This window comes from Sciurus carolinensis, chromosome 3, assembly GCF_902686445.1.
Source record: "Sciurus carolinensis chromosome 3, mSciCar1.2, whole genome shotgun sequence".
Taxonomy (NCBI): domain Eukaryota; kingdom Metazoa; phylum Chordata; class Mammalia; order Rodentia; family Sciuridae; genus Sciurus; species Sciurus carolinensis.
Window position 1 is genome coordinate 58130778 of NC_062215.1, and position 18063 is coordinate 58148840.

Here is an 18063-nt window from a genome sequence, read left to right on the forward strand (position 1 = left end):
GACTATGGTCTTTCTCTCAACTATCCATTTTTAGCTATGTACTCTGGAAAACCTTCATTCATATGTCTGAAGAAAAGTACATTAAAATAGTCATCTCAGCTTTGTTGAAAATGGTGAAAATCTAGAAAATATTGATTAAGGCTTTCTTCTTTTCTAAAGCATTAATTTAGTGCCATGAATTTCCCTCTCATAATCATTTTAAATATGTCCTAAAATTTTGATATATTGTACTTTACTTTAATTCAGTTCAATACAGTTTTATTACACTTGTAACTACTTTGTGAATTATTTAGAAGTATGATGTTTGACTTTCAAGAGTCTGAAAATTTTCCTCTTATCTTTGTGTTATTGGTCTCTAGTATTTAATTGTGATCAGAGAATATCTTGTGTATGATTTTAATTATATTAAATTTATTGAAACTTGTTTTATAGCCCAGGTATGATCTATCTTGGTGTATGTTCTGTGGGCACTTGAGGTAATGCTTATTCTGCTATTATCAAAGGGAGTGGTCTATAAATATCAAATAGATCCCGTTGCTCACTGCTGCTGTAGTCTTCTATATCCTTAGTGATTTACTGTCTAGTTAAATCAACTGTTGAAAGAGGGATCTTGAATTATGAAACTATAAATGTGGGTTTGTCTATGTATCCCTTCAGTTCTGTCAGTTTTTTTCCCACATATTATGCTTCTCAGTTGAATGAGCACACATTACAGATTGCTATGTCTTTGTAATAGATTGACCTTTCTATTATTATGAAATATCCCTCTCTGTCTCTGGTAATTTCCTTTGCTCTAAAATTCTAACTTATATGAAATCAATATATCCACTTCTCTTTCTTTCCTTAACATTTGCATGTCTTTTTCAATTCTATTACTTTACATCTGACTAAGATATTACATTTAATATTTGAACAGAACTTCTTGTGGACAGCATACAAATGGATAATGTTTATTTCAAACCCATTCTGCCAATATTTGTTTTTAATTTGTGTATTTGGAACATTCATATTTAACACAGTAGTTGGAATGTTCAGAGTTAATATTTGCTGATTTATTTTTTGTTTGTATTTGTCTTCTCTATTTTTTCTTTTCTGATTTATTCTTCTTGTCTACCTGTGAGTTACTCAAATGTTTGATTTATCTTTAGTGTTTTGAGTGCATCTTTTTTTTTTACAGCTTGTTTAGTGGTTTCTCCGGGCATTTACATTATATAAAACCCATCACATCCTAATGTTTTCATTATTTTAGCACTTTAAACAAAACACACAAATATTACCTCCCTTTAAGGAATACATTAAAGTAGAAACTGTGATTACTCTCTGACCATATGTCTTCCTCATAAAGTAGACCTACAGAAAAATATAGGTGTTACTTTTCTAACCAGGATAATTGATATTGATTTTCATGAAGATTTGTGGTTGCTACTACACAATTAGGACAAGAAGTTAAATGTCTTAAACTTAGGGCATTCGCTATGATATCTCTTAGTATTTCCATGAATAGAAATAAATATGAATGAGAAAAGATAGTTATTTTAATACAAAAAGATTGGGATAACTAAGAACTCATATCTATATGGATGAAGACCAAAGATATTATACTAGATCTGCCAAAGTGACAGCCTAAGTAAGAGAAATTTGGAATGAGAGAGTGGAGATTATGACCTTCAGTCTCCACTCTCCTTGGGACAACCTTTAGTGCTGGGGACTGTATCTTGTTTCACTCCACTTCTACTTAAATCTTTCCATCTCATAACTCATAACAACCTTGAAGGGAATTCTTAAATTCTTGATTCTCATCCTATTTGGAAAGGACTGAGGATGAATTCCTTTTCACAACAATAACAAATAAAGGCTCCATATTGTAGGGTGAAAGCTGGATAAAATGGGAAACTACAAATGGATATGAATGACAGAAGGTATGAATTTTAACGATAGAAGGCATTGAATTGCAACCTTGTGCACCTCCACAGACTCTCTCCTTCTTTCAGAAGGCATAATCTGAACCCTGAACCATGGCACTACTACTAATTGCCTCACCGCTATTTGTGGGGGCAGGGGTTACTACTCAGTATAAGGAAGAACAAATGTGTGTGTGCTCCATGACCATCTGTGCCAAACACCCTGAAATGGCTAGAGTCCCAATTGAAGCTTCAGACCTGCAAGGACTGTACAATATATACTCATACAACTTTCATAATCAGTCATGATGTGGTAAAGTTAGAGAATGACTACATGCCAATTCCCAAAATAGTGAAACTTATTTTATTGTATGTTCTCATAAATATTTTTACTAAAAAGTGCATAGATCATTCCTGTTATTGTTGAGAGCTTTGTTTTAATAACTGAAAATATTTTTGATGATTTACAACCTTGAGGCAATAAGTATATAATTTCCTATTTTGTAGGAAAAATATACTCATTCATTTAAAGTTTAAATGTTTGCCATCTGGTATTGACCTTACTTGTAAATTGATTTATCATTAACCCACTTTCCATGAACTCACTGTTAAAGCTTTGATAAATTAGCATAAAAGACTACACAGACTTTCAGAATTATGAATGTTACAAAGACACTTCTCATTCTGAAAATTTACTAATAAATACAGTCATTCATGTCTTAATGACAGGAACACATTCCAAGGAATATGCTGTTAAGTATTTTCATCATTGCATGAACAAATCTAGTTGGTGCAGGTCAATGAATCAATGTGGCCTTTTTTTTGTACTAGGTATTTTCATTGTGGTACCACTGAGCAACATCCCAGTTCTTTTATATATATTTTTTTATTTTGAGACAGAGTCTTGCTAAATTGTGGAGGCTGCCCTCAAACATGGGATCCTCCTGCCTCAGCCTCCTGAGTACCTGAGATTACCAGCATGTACCAGTACACTCAGCTTCAACATGGCTCCTTAGTACAGTCAAGAGATTCAGTAAGCAAGATATACAAGACTTCCACCAACACAACAAAGCCTGCAGTTTTGTTGTAAGCTGATTTTTGAGTAGATGTACACTCTAAAATGTGATAAAACTATAACATAGTAAATATAATAACAGTGACCTAATCTTTCATTGTCACTATTAAGTACGCTAAGTTCTTAAATGACTGGCAGTGCACTAGGAATGCACTGTGCCCTCATGTTAGGACACAAGAACACTAGGCAATGGGGATTTTTCAGCTCCATTGTAATCTTATGGGGACAATGTCATGCATGCAGCCTGTTGTTGACTGAAATATCATTCTGTGGTGCCTGACTATAAAACAAATGAGCAAATTTGACTAGTGCTCTTTCATATCCTTTTCCCTGAGGCTACAAATGAAGGGGTTCAGCAGGGAAGTCACCACTGTGTATATTACTGCAGTCACTATGTCCTCCAATATGAAGGTGAACATCCACACCAAGAGAAGGTCCATCTCCTATGCAGGAAAGTTCATCTCCTATGCAGGAGAAGCACAGATAAACCCTGATCACTGTCCCAAAGAACAGGGCAACCAGAAAGAGGTGTGAAACACAGGTAGAGAAAACCTTGAGCCTTCCTGGGCAGAGGGAACTCTACAGATAACTGACATAATTCAAATATAAGAGACTAGGATGAGCAAGAAGGGGTTTAAAATATCTGCATCGCCCCCCACCCCAAGAAAAGAAGTACAAGTTCTTTGACCTGGCTATCAGAGCAAGAGACCTTCATTAGGGGTCCCAGGTCACAAAGGAAGTCAGGAATAGTCTTCTTAGAACAGAAGGAGTGCTGGAATATGAGGAAGGTATGGATCTTAGCCAAAAAATATGTGATGATCCAGCAGGCAATTACCATAATCATGCAGTACTGGAAGCTCATTCTCATTGTATAGTGCAGAGGATGACAAACAGCCACAATGTGGTCATAGGACATTGTGGGCCAGGAGGAAGATGTCCATATCCCCTAAAGTCAAGAAGAAGTAGAGTTGGGCCAGGCATCCTGCATAGGAGATGGACCTTCTCTTGGTGTGGATGTTCACCAGGGCCTTGGACACATTGGTGGAGGTGAATAGCATGTCTGCACATGATAGGCTGGTGAGGAAGAAGTACGTGAGGGTGTGGGATGTGTGTTGGCACCAATGGCCAAGACAATGAGCAGGTTCCCAGCCACAGTAATCACATACAATCACAGGAACAGCAGAAAGAGGATGTGCTGCTGCTCTGGCCACTCTGAGATTTCCCCAGAGGAGAAACTCAAAGCTGTTTGTCTGATTTCCTCTTGCCATGATCCCAGAGGTCAGAGAAAAAGATCTTGAATAAGCTGTATTATAATTCTGTAAAAATATTTCACTTTAGATGGTTGGTGAGCATGTCATCCTCTGACTCTAGAGAAGAGGAAAAATAATAATGTATTTGACAATGTAATGACTACCTACTATCTGTGCAGTAAAGTTTTTAAATCCTACTAAATACTTTTTGCCTTTTTGCTAGAAAGTATGGAGGATACAATTTAAGATATCAAATTAGAATTCTTCTTTGATTTCTCTACATTCTTATTTGATCCAACTTTTTGGTTGTACTTTCTCTTTAGTGATACTCTCAGAAGGGTTCAAAAACAGTATCCACTCATTCATTCATTCTACAGACATATAGTACCACATTTGAATATGGTATAGTGTCAGGTAAATAACAGTGGTGATTCTTAACCTCAAACATTTTCAATCTGATGTGATGGGCATAACTGCCTATATTAATATCTTACAAAATTTTGAGGTTGGGTTTGTGGTTTAGTGGGATAGCAATTGCCTAGCATGTGTGAGATAATGGGTTTGATTCTCAGCATCACATATAAATAAATGAATAAATAAATGTCTGTCAACATCTAAAAAATATTTTTTAAAATTTTGATTCAGAGTCCCCTATCCATTCAAACCACTCTTAGACCCCAGGATGGACCTGTACTGTTCCAGAATGTTTAAAGTCAATATTCTAAAGACATAATTTTCTAGTATCAGTTCTTCCAGAAACCAGCATTCAAATTGTCAGTGAAATAGCAAAGAAGAAATCATAATTTCTAGTCTCCAGAATCTCAAAACTGTTTTCACACACATGCACGCACACACACACACACACACACAAACACACAAATTTGTGACACAAACCGACCAAGGGAGAATCAGAAGACTTCTAGGAGAGAAATGCAGTTGAGAGTTTTACCAAAAAGATGTAGACAGCATAGTGAAACAAACTCTTTTTTCCTTTTGGTACCAGGGATTGCACTCAGGGGCACTTGACCACTGAGCCACATGTCCCAGTTCTGTTTTGTAATTTATTTAGAGACAGAGTCTCACTGAATAGCTTAGCACCTTACTTTTGCAGAGGCTGGCTTTGAACTGCAGAAGTACCTCAGCCTCCTGGGTCACTGGGATTACAGGTTTGTGACACCCCAGCTGGCATGAAACAAAATCTTGTACAAAGCCTGGAAGGGATGAAGCCTTGAACATGCCCAGCACAGAAGCAGGTGCTTTGAGCATGATGTGGAGAGATAAGTGACTGAGATGAAGTAGGAAAGGGAACAAACTGAAGGTAAATTTTGGAAAAGTTCTGAATCAAAAGCAAAGAATCTGGAATCTTGCAGGTTATAAGAAGTTTCTAAAACTATCTGAGCAGGTAAAGATATCAGGTCCAATCCAGGAAAATCCTGCTCCCCTCCAATATGTGGAAATAACTGAGATATCTGGAGTAGAATGTTCAGATGGAGACAAAACATATTTCTTTGTTACTGAAAAAGAATAGGTTGGAGAATGTGCTTTAGCTGTGTTCATTAGGTGAACAAAGGACACTATCAAGAAAGGGTAAAAACAGCTCATGGGATGTGGGAGAAAATTTTTTTCCAATAATTTATCTGATGAAGAATGTTAGTCCAGGCTACACAAATGGCAATTAAAATTCAATAATCAAGAGGCAACCGACAATGATATATTTAAGGTATTGGTCCAGAAACAAGTTTTTCTCAGCAACCTCTCTGATCCCATGTAATTGGGTGCATTTTTCTTTAAGTGAGTCTGTATAATCATCTTCTATGGGTACCTGAACTAATGTTTTAGTATAAAGAAAATAGATGATAAAATTATGGCATTTGCAGGCAAATGGATGAAACTGGAGAATATCATGCTAAGTGAGATAAGCCAATCTCAAAAAACCAAAGGACAAATAATATCGCTAATAAGTGGATGATGACACATAATGGGGAGTGGAAGGGGTTAGTGTAAGGGTTAGAGTTAGGGTTAGGGAGGGGGGCAAAAATGGAGGAAGGAAGGACTGTATAGAGGGAAAAGAGGGGTGGGAGGGGTGGGGGGGAAGGGAAAAAATGAATCAAACAATATTACCCTATGTAAATTTATGATTACACAAATGGTATGCCTTTATGCCATGTACAAACAGAGAAACAACATGTATCCCATTTGTTTACAATAAAAAAAAGAAAATAGATATATGAAAAAATGTTCAACATCTCTAGTAATAAGAGAAATGCAAATCAAAACTACCCTAAGATTCCATCTCACCCCAATTAGAATGGCGATTATCAAGAACACAAGCAATAACAGGTGTTGGCGAGGATGTGGGGAGAAAGGTACACTCATACATTGCTGGAGGGATTGCAAATTAGTGCAGTCACTCTGGAAAGCAGTATGGAGATACCTCAGAAAGCTTGGAATGGAGCCACCATTTGACCCAGCTATTCCACTCCTTGGCCTATACCCAAAGGACTTAAAATCAGCGTACTACAGAGATATAGCCACATCAATGTTCATAGCTGCTCAATTCACCATAGCCAGATTGTGGAACCAACCTAGATGTCCTTCAATTGATGAATGGATAAAGAAACTGTGGCATATATATATATATATACATATATATATATGTATATATATATATACACATATATATATACACAATAGAATATTACTCTGCCATAAAGAATGATAAAATTATGGCATTTGCAGGCAAATGGATGAAACTGGAGAATATCATGCTAAGTGAGATAAGCCAATCTCAAAAAACCAAAGGACAAATGATCTCACTGATAAGCGGATGATGACATATAATGGGGGGTGGGAGGGATTAGCGTTTGGGTTAGGGTTAGGTTTAGGGTGAGGGTTAAGGAGGGTGGCAAGAATGGAGGAAGGAAGGACTGTATAGAGGGAAAAGAGGGGTGGGAGGGGTGGGGGGGGAAGGAAAAATATAACAGAATGAAGCAAACAACATTACCCTATGTAAATTTATGATTACACAAATGGTATGCCTTTACTCCATGAACAAACAGAGAAACAACATGTATCCCATTTGTTTACAAAAAAAGAAAAGAAAAGAAAATAGTGTCTGTGGTTTAGAAGACATCAATGAAATAAAATTGTTTCACATCTAATGAAAAAGGAAAGAAATAAGAAAAAGCCAAACATATCTGCATGATATACAACTTCACACCCTCTAGGATGGCTAAAGTCAGATAACAAGTGTTACCAAGGATGTGGAGAAATTGGAAACCTCATACACTGCTGGTGGGACTGTGAAATAGCTCAACTTCTTTGGCAAATAATTTGGTGGTTTCTCAAAAGTCTAAGTGTAAGTTTACTCTGTGACCCAGGAATTCTACCCCAAGATGTATCCAAGAGACATAAAAATGTACATCCACAACAAAACTTGAAACAGATGTTATTAACTCCATTACTCATACAGACAAAACTGAAGACAAGGCAAAAGGCCACCAACTAGTGAAGGGATAAAAAATGTGGCATATTCATCAGTGGAGTAATATTTGGCAACAGAAAGGAGTGATAAATGTTAGAACATATGTGGACTTTCAAAACCTTATCCTATGAGAAAGAAGTCAGTCATAAAGCGTCGTACTGTATGACTGCATTTACACAGTGTATAGAACAGGTAAATTTCCAGACAGAAAGTAGACTAGTGATGACCAGGGGTTGGAAAAGGTGGGCAAATGAAGAAAATGCACAAGGAGTATTGGGTTTCCTTGGGGTGCTGAACATTCTTTGCATTCAGTTGTACTGAATGTTCTCTGCATTCATTTGTGGTGATTGCTGCACTACTCTATGAATACACTAAAAGCATTAGTTATATACTTGGCATGGGGGAATTGTATGGTATTGGAATTATATCACAATAAAACTGTTAATTTTTTAATCATTTAATTTTTTTGTTTTATTCAATTTTTAAATGACACATAATAATTCTATATATTTATGGGTAAAATGTGGTATTTCCAAACATGTATAAATCACAGAATAAAAGTTAGGTAGGAGAAATAAATCTGGGAATCTATTGTACAGCAAGGTGTCTATAGTTAATAATGTACTATATATTTCATGATGGCTAAAAAAGGGGATTTGGTAAAGGGGGAGGGAGGAAGGAAATGAAAAGAGAGAAATTGTGAAATGAAATTGACCAAATTTTGCTATAAGAATACACAAATATACCATGATGAACTTACACCTTATGTATACTATAAAGCACCAAATTAAAAAAAGCAATAAATAAACAGCAGGAAGACCAGTAGTGTAGAGGAAGGAGAATGAGAGAGGGAGGAGAAGAGGGATAGAGGAATGTCTTGAAATTGAGGGAGAGAAAATTAAATTCCATACATATATGATTTTGTTAAAATGAACACTACCAGACACCAGGAAGAACCCAGCCCAGCCCCAGCATGCGGTATAGCACTCATGTTGTGGTCGACCATCTGTCAACACGTGAAATGCCTGTGCCTACTAGCATGGATTATACCCCACCTGGAGGCCACCATCCCTAGAGGGGCAGCACCTTCTTGGGACACTGAATTTTTGTGTTCCTCCTAGGCATCAGGCTACTGAAGAGTAGGAGGTTTGAACAGTACAGTGTAGTTTTATTATAGATTTTTTATTAGTAGTAATATTACAATTATTCCTATTATACCTACTATTATTCCTACTTTTCTTTTCTTTTATTAACATTTTTTCTCACTGTCTCTATTTTCCTCTTATCTATCTATATTCTTGGAGACTTTTTTGCCCTTTTCTCATGCTAACAACCAATTTCTTTTAATTCCACTTTTACTACTTCTGAAACATAATATGTCTATAGACTCACTATTACTCTTATTAATACTATATCCTACACTTCTCCCCATCCTTTTTTTCCACCATTAGAAATTGTGGTCCTTATTGAAAACCTACTGGCTATGTTGTAGGTAATAATCAAACTCATAATCTCCATTTATTAAGACCATATGGTTAATATCTTAAAAGGGACTCTGAGCCAAGGATGCATACTGTTTGTATGGTGTGCTGCCAATATTCATCTCTTAATTTAAGGTGAGGTATTGGAGACTGGCAGGGACACCTATAAGTCTATAGGAGGGAAAATCCAATACCTCAGATTCACACTGATAGAGAGGAAGACACATGAACAACATGATAAAACAACATGAAAAAACAAACCTAGATGCTACATCAGTAGAATCCAGTGACAGCATGGCAGAATAAATGTCAGAAAGGGAGTTCAGAATGTACATAATTAAAATGATCAGAGAAGCAAATGATGAGATAAAAGCAAATCCAGGCAGTGAATGATTGCACCAATCAATGGTTAAAAGACCAAATGCAGGAAGCAAAAGATCATTTCGATAAAGAGATAGAGGTGGTGAAAAACAAATATCAAACAGAAATCCTTGAAATGAAGAAAACAATAAACTGAATTATAAACTCAAAAGAAAATACAACTAACAGGCTAGATCACTTGGAAGACAGAATAACAGAAATTGAAGACAAAATATTTAATCCCTGAAAAAAAAGTTGACCAAACAGAGAAGATGGTAAGAAATCACAAAGGGAACCAACAAGAATGATGGGATATCATGAAAAACCAAAATTTAATAATTATTGGGATTGAGGAAGGCACAGAGATACAAACCAAAGGAATAATCTATTCAATGAAATAATATCAGAAAATTTCCCAAATCTGAAGAATGAAATGGAAAGTCAAATACAAGAGACTTACAGGACACCAAATGTACAAAATTACAAAAGGTCCACATCAAGGCACATTATAATGAAAATACCTAACCTAAAAAATAAATATACAATTTTAAAAGCTGTGAGAGAAAAGAATCATTGTACATTAAGGGGAAACCAATATGGATATGAGCAGATTTCTCAACCCAGAACCTAAAAACTAGAAGAGCCTGGAAAAAATATTTCAAGCTCTAAAAGAAAATGGATGTCAACCAAGAATCATATACCCAGCGAAACTAACCTTCAGATTTGATGATGAAATATAATTCTTCCATGATAAATAAAAGCTAAAAGAATTTACAAATAGAAAGCCTGTACTTCAGAACATTGTCAGCAAAATATTCCATGAGGAAGAAATGAAAAACAACAATGTAAGTCAGCAAAGGGACAAACTATCCTAAAAGAATACTCATATAAAGGAGAAACCAAGTCAAGTTAAAAACCAACAGTGACTGGAAATACAAATCAAATTTCAATAATAACCCTGAATGTTAAGGGCCTGAAAACATCAATTAAAAGACATATACTGGCAGATTGGATTAAAAAGAAAGACCCAACAATATGCTGCCTTCAAGAGACTCATCTCATAGAAAAATATACTGAAAGACTGAAGGTGAAAGGATGGGAAGAAACATACCATGCATGCAGACTCAGTAAAAAGCCACAGTATCCATCCTCATATCAGATAAAGTGGACTTCAAGCTGAAGTTAGTCAGAAGAGATAAAGAAGGACATTTCATACTGCTTAAGGGAAGCATAAATCAGCAAGACATAACAATCATAAATATTTTGTCCCAAACAATGGCTCATCCATGTACGTCCAACAAATCCTTCTCAATTCCAGGAACCAAATAGACCACAACACAATAATACTAGGCAATTTTAACACACCTCTCTCATCATGGGACAGATCTTCCAAACAAAAATTGAGCAAGGAAACCATAGAATTCAATAACGCAATTGATAATTTAGACTTAATAGACATATATAGAATATTCCATCCATCAAAGAATGAATACACTTTCTTCTCAGTGGCACATAGATACTTCTCTAAAATAGACCATATGTTATGCCACAAAGCTTTTAGCTCTTAGCAAATAAAAAAAGTAGAGATACTACCTTGTATTCTATCAGATCATAATGGAATGAAATTAAATCAATGAAAAAATAAAAAATGGAAACTACTCCAACACCTGGAGATTAAATAATACACTATTGAATGATGCTTGGATAACAGAAAACATCAGATGGGAAAAAATAATTCTTACAGGTAAACGAGAACAAAGATACAACATATCAAAATCTCTGGGACACTATGAAAGCAGTACTGAGGAAAATAAATTTCATGGAGTGCATTCAATAATAGAAGAAAATGTCAACAAATAAAGAACCTAATGTTACAACTCAAAGTCCTAGAAAAAGAAGAACAGATCAACACCAAAAGTAGTAGAAAACAGGAAATAGTTAAAATCACAGCTGAAATCAATGAAATTGAAACAAAAGAAACAATCAAAAAATTGACAAAATAAAAATTGGTTCTTTGAAAAAATAAACAAAATTGATAAACCCTTAGCCACACTAACAAAGAGAAGGAGAAAGGAAACTCAAATTACTAAAATTCAGGATGAAAAAGGAAATATTACCACAGACACTATTGAAATACAAAACATAATTCAAAGCTATTTTGAAAATCTATACTCCAACAAAATAGAAAATCCCAAAGACATCAACAGGTTTCTAGAGACATATGATCCACACAAACTGAATCAGGAGGACATACAAAATTGAAACAGATCAATTTCAAGCAATGAAATAGAAGAAGTCATCAAAAGCCTACCAACAAAGAAAAGCAGAGGACCAGAAGGACTCTCAGCCAAGTTCTACAAGACCTTCAAAGGAGAGGTCATTCCAGTACTCCTCAAAGTATTCCCAGAAATAGAAGAGGAGGGAACCCTTCAAAATTCATTCTATCACTCTGATACCAAAACAAGAAACACATGGAGGAAAGAAAATTTCAGACCAATATCCTTAATGAATATAGATGCAAAAAATTTTCACAAAATTGAAGCAAATCACATAGAAAAATATATTAAAAAGTTAGTGCACCATGATCAAGTGGGTTTCATCCCAGGGATGCAAGGTTGGTTCAACATCTGGAAGTCAATAAATGTAATTCACCATATTAACAGACTTCAAGTTAAGAATCACGTAATTATTTCAATAGATACAGAAAAAACATTTGATAAAACACAGCATCCCTTCATGCTCAAAACACTAGAAAAAATAGGGATAGTGGGAACATTCCTTAACATTGTAAAGGCCATCTACGCTAAACCCATGGCCAATATCACTCTAAATGGAGAAAAGTTGAAAGTATTTCCCCTAAAAACTGGAACAAGGCAGGGATGCCCTCTTTCACCACTTCTATTCAACATCATCCTTGAAACTCTAGCCAGAGCTATTAGACAGACCAAAAAATTAAAGGAAAAGAAGAACTCAAAGTATCCCTATTTGCCAACAACATGAATCTATATTTAGAGGAGTCAAAAAATTCCACCAGAGAACATCTAGAACTCATAAATGAATTCAGTAAAGTAGCAGGATATAAAATCAATGCTCATAAATCAAATGCATTTTTACACATAAGTGATGAATCCTCTGAGAGAGAATTTAGGAAAACTACCCCATTCACGATAGCCTTAAGAAAAAAAATACTTGGGAATTAATTTAACAAAAGAGGTGAAAAATCTCTACAATGAGAACTACAGAACACTAAATAAAGAAATTAAAGAAAACCTTAGAAGATGGAAAGATCTCCCATGTTATTGGATAGGCAGAATTAATATTGTCAACACGGTCATACTTCCAAAAGTGCTATATAAATTCAGTGTGATTCCAAATAAAATCTCCATGGTGTATCTCATAGAAATAGAGCAAGCAATCACGAAAATCATTTGGAAGAATAAGAAACCTAGAATAACTAAAGCAATCCTTAGCAGGAAGAGTGAAGCAGAGGTATTACAATACCAGAACTTCAAATATACTACAGAGAAAAAGTAACAAAAATGACATGGTATTGGCACCAAAATATTCAGGTAGATCAATGGTACAGAATATAGGACATAGTGACAAACCCACATAAATACAGTTTTCTCATACTAGACAAAGGTGCCAAAAACATACAATGGAGAAAAGGTAGCCTCTTCAATAAATGGTGCTGGGAAACTGGAAATACACATGCAGCAGAATGAAACTAAACCCCTATCTCTCACCCTGCACAAAACTCAACTTGAAGTGGATCAAGGACCTTGGAATCAGACCAGAGACCCTACACCTTACAGAAGAAAAAGTAGGTCCAAATCTTAATCATGTCAGCTTAGGACCAGACTTCCTTAACATGACTTCTAAAGCATATGGAATAAAAGCAGGAATCAATACTGGGATAGATTCAAACTAAAAAGCTTTTTCTCAGCAAAGGAAACTATCAGTAATGTGAAGAGAGAGCCTAGAGAGTGGGACAAAATCTTTGCCACACACTTCAGATATAGCACTAATCTCCAGAATCTATAAAGAACTCAGAAAACTTTACGCCAAGAATACAAATAACCCAATCAACAAATGGGCTAAGGAAATGAGCAGACACTTCACAAAAGATATACAAGCAATCAACAGATATATAAAAAATGTTCAACATCTCTAGTAATAAGAGAAATGCAAATCAAAACTACCCTAAGATTCCATCTCACCCCAATTAGAATGGCAATTATCAAGAATACAAGCAGCAATAGGTGTTGGTGAGGATGTGTGGAAAAGGTACGCTCATACATTGCTGGTGGGGTTGCAAATTAGTGCAGTCACTCTGGAAAGCAGTGTGGAGATTCCTCAGAAAACTTGGAATGGAACCACTATTTGACCCAGCTATCGCACTCCTTGGTCTATACCCAAAGGACTTAAAATCAGCATACTACAGTGAAGCAACAACATCAATGTTCATAGCTGCTTGATTCACAATAGCTGGATTGTGGAACCAACCTAGATTTTCTTCAATTGATGAATGGATAAAGAAACTGTAGTATATATACACAATGGAATATTACTTAGCCATAAAGAAGAATAAAATCATGGCATTTGCAGGCAAATGGATGAAGTTAGAGAATATCATGCTAAGTGAGATAAGCCAATCCCAAAAAAATCAAAGGCCAAATGATCTCTCTGATAAGCTGATGATGAGACATAACAGGGGGTTAGAGGGAGGCAAGAATGGAGGAAGGATGAATTTTATAGAGGAAAAAGAGAGGTGGGAGAGAGGAAAAGGAAAAAATAACAGAATGAGACAAACATCATTACCCCCATGTACGTGTATGATTACACAAATGGTGTGACTCTATTTCATGTACAACCAGAGAAACAAGTGGTACCCCATTTGTTTACAATGATTCAAAATAAATAAATTATTAAAAAAAGAAACATAAGGAGCTCCTCAACTAAAAAAATGACAAGGGAAGTCAAAGACTTGGACCTATGCCCTGCTAGTAATGTTAAATTCTGCGGCATTAAGAGTTTTTGGACATTATCTATTGGTATTGAAATTGGAAGAAAATGTCTATTGCAGATTATATACCTGGTTTCTCAGAATTTTTTTCACATTGTTGACTAGGAATCACAAACAAGAGCCATTACTTTCAACTATTGTGTTGAGGATGGATTAATCTTCATGTCTTCCTGACCCATTAAATCAGTAATTCTTAGTTTGCAGTGCACATAGTAATATGTGAGGGCAGTGCTTCTAAACTTTAGTGTGCATGCAACTTTCTTGGGCATCATGTTAAAATATTTATTCTGATTTCATGTTTCAGATTTGTAATTTTTAACACCTATAGAAAGTTAATTCTTTGGTAGATGAACTGAACAGGAATAAGAAGGACAAAATTTTTCCTTAAATTAGAGAGTACTGGGTTTTCTCAGAAAAATTTAATCAAAATTTCTGAAGGGGGGGTTGCCCCCAAAATGATAAAGTTGCACAGATGATTTTAAAAGAAAGCAAGACTTTACTACTAATGCATTAAAGCCTACCTAGCTCACAGAGATGTCATTATGTTGAAATTATTTAATCTTGTCATTGTGTCATAAGATATACTAAACATTGATATTTATGAATATCATCATTAAAAATTCAACTGGCAAACAGACAAAATACTTGCACAATATTGGAAAGATGTGAGAGACAGAGTCATAGAATAGACAAGTCATCACATATTAAAAATCTACCCTAGAAAACATGTAATCTGGAAAAACTATACTTTCAAATTTGAAAAACACTACAGGTAAAATATGCACCACCCTTCTTCACTTACCTAGAATTTTTGACAGTGACTCCAATACCCTGACCTGAGACCCATCTCCCCTAGGCATGTGAAGTAAAAACCTCCATAGTCATAATTTGTGTTTAAACCATCCCAGTTCATATTTCTTATGCTACTTGCTCTTGTACCTACGGGAACCTGCTCCTGATGGAGTTCAGATCCTGAGGTTACTAGTTTAAAGAAAAGCAATTACCCAGAACATTTCTAGTGTAATTCTCTCAGAGTCCTGCTGCAGTGAGTGATTATGACCACTGATCTCACCTGACTATACTTTGGGGAAAACTGAGAATTTAAAGAAACTCAGGGATGCATGCTTAATAGTTTCCTGCTTGGGAAATGGGCAGGAGTTCTGAGCTGGTGGTATCTACTCATTGCAGGGTAACAAGGTTATTTGGAAAATCTTCAAAATTTATCAGGGACCATGCCATAAATGATTTAACAGAACTTTATACAAGCAAGCAGTGGCTTAAAATAGATGCCACCATGAAAGACATATGCTTTGGATGGAATCCCAAGTGGCAGTTTCTGACTATAACATAACTCCCTGTAAACAAGTCCAAGAAGAGAGAAAAACATGCTGCTAATAAGAAACAAACTTCTATTATCCAACTATGTGTGTGTGTGTGTCTGTGTGTGTGTGTGTGTGTGTGTGTGTGTGTTAATATAAGGAAAGGACAGAAATAAGAAAAAGGGCAAACACCTGCCTATCATGGTCAATACTTTCTTAGTTCAAGATAGAAAAAGAAACCCAGATTCCAAATTATTTAATTATTTTTGCCTCCCTATCTTTCTAGGAAAATCCTCATAGCTCCCATGATCAACATCATCCCAAAAGTTCTTCATTATGTCAAATGACTTCCTAATGTCATGTTCTATGTCCCTGAAATTGATTATAAGGCCATACCATCATTTATATTTCCTTCTTCCACTGCCTATTCCAGATACCCCTTGTACTTGGAAGTCACCAACTGGATAAAGTTCTGTATGTAGTGATAGAGTGCAAACTTCATTCCTATGGAATCTGCATCCTCAATAGTCTTGCCTTTATTGGGTTGGCATAATTATATTAACAATTTTTTCTGGACATCAAAATAGGATATGGTAACCAAAAATTGCCCCAAGTTTCAGACACAGTCCTCCCTAGTCTGGTTGTTTACAACCTAGCTTTTCTTTGGTATCAGTATCAATCACCTCTGCTTTTTATTATTGGTTTACTAATTACCAATAAGAGAGAGAGAGAGAGACAGAGACAGAGAGACAGAGAGAGACAGAGAGAGACAGAGAGAAAGACTTTAAGTAGTCTCAATTTCCAAATCAGTGAAACAGTTGTTAAATCCCCGACAGAAGAGTACATGTTTTGAGAACTACATATTTGATATACCATTTTAGGTTCATCAGTCTCATCACTCAGCCAGCCACAGCAGCAGGAACCAGCTCGGCCTTGCCTTCAACCACCTTGAGAAGATGCAACTTGACATAATCTCCCTTCAATCCTTTTCCACCAGCTCCTTGATTTGTGTTCTGGGATTTTCTTTTTTCTTTTCTTTTCTTTCTTTCTTTTTTTTTTTTTTTTGTACTGGGGATTGAACTCGGTGCTACTCAACCACTGAACCACATCCCCAGTCCTTTCTTGTGTTTTATTTAGAGACAGGTCTCACTGAGTTGCTTAGTGCCTCACTAAGATGCTGAGATTGGATTTGAACTAACACCCTCCTGCTTCAGTCTCCAAAGTTGCTGGGATTACATGCTTGCACCACTGCACCTGGCTGTAGGACTTTTCTGTCTCCAGAGAACATGTCATGGGAACTCTCCTCACACTCATAAAAATGTTAAGGTCAATTAAACATTTTAAGTTAATTATTTTAGAGAATGAGAAGAAACAAGTGAGGGTTTTTAGTGTAAGAAATCTGATTTTCCCAGCACCATTTGTTAGAAAGGCTATATTCCACTGATTTGACTTGGTTACAGTATTAAAAATTAATGGAGAAGATAAGAGTGACTCTAGTTCTAACTCTATGATATTGTGACTCTCAATACTGATGTATGTTTCTCTCTTTTCTTTAGTATCACACTTCCTTTGTTATTGCCACTTATTAGACTGAAAATAAGATATATGAAACTTTCTATCTTGTTCTCTTTAAAAACTGATTTAAGTTTCTAGCTTCTTTGCCTTCACACATAAATTTTACAATCAGATCATCAATTAGTACACAAAAATCTTATAGGAATTATGGTTGAAATTTTGCTGAATCTTGAGATAAGTTTTTGAAGAGTCAACATCTTAAGAATATTGAGTCTTCCAGTCCAGACCATAGTATGCACTTCCATTTCTTACATCGTTTGTTTCTTTAATCAGTATTTTGTACTTTTGAGACACATGCAGTAGTCCCAGTTATCCAAGTTCTCACTTTCCCTGGTTTTAGTTACAACCACTAAACCACAGCCCTACAATATTTAATATATAATTCCAGAAGTAATCAATTCACAAGTTCTCAATTACATGCCATTTGAGTAGCATAATGAAGTCTTGTGCTGCCCTGCTTCATCCTGCTAGGGTACTGAATAATCCCTTTCCACCATATCTGGGTTGTTTATGTTACCCATCTGTTAGTCTTTTATTATATCAACTATTATCGTATTTCAGTGCAATACAAAAAACTTGCATAATAAACCTT

At 35.6% G+C, this 18063-nt stretch overlaps 1 pseudogene; it reads right to left on the reverse strand.

The window, feature by feature from the left end:
* Positions 1–3281: 3281 nt before the first annotated feature.
* On the reverse strand, positions 3282–4244 carry LOC124979388 (olfactory receptor 1P1-like; annotated as a pseudogene).
* Positions 4245–18063: the final 13819 nt, after the last annotated feature.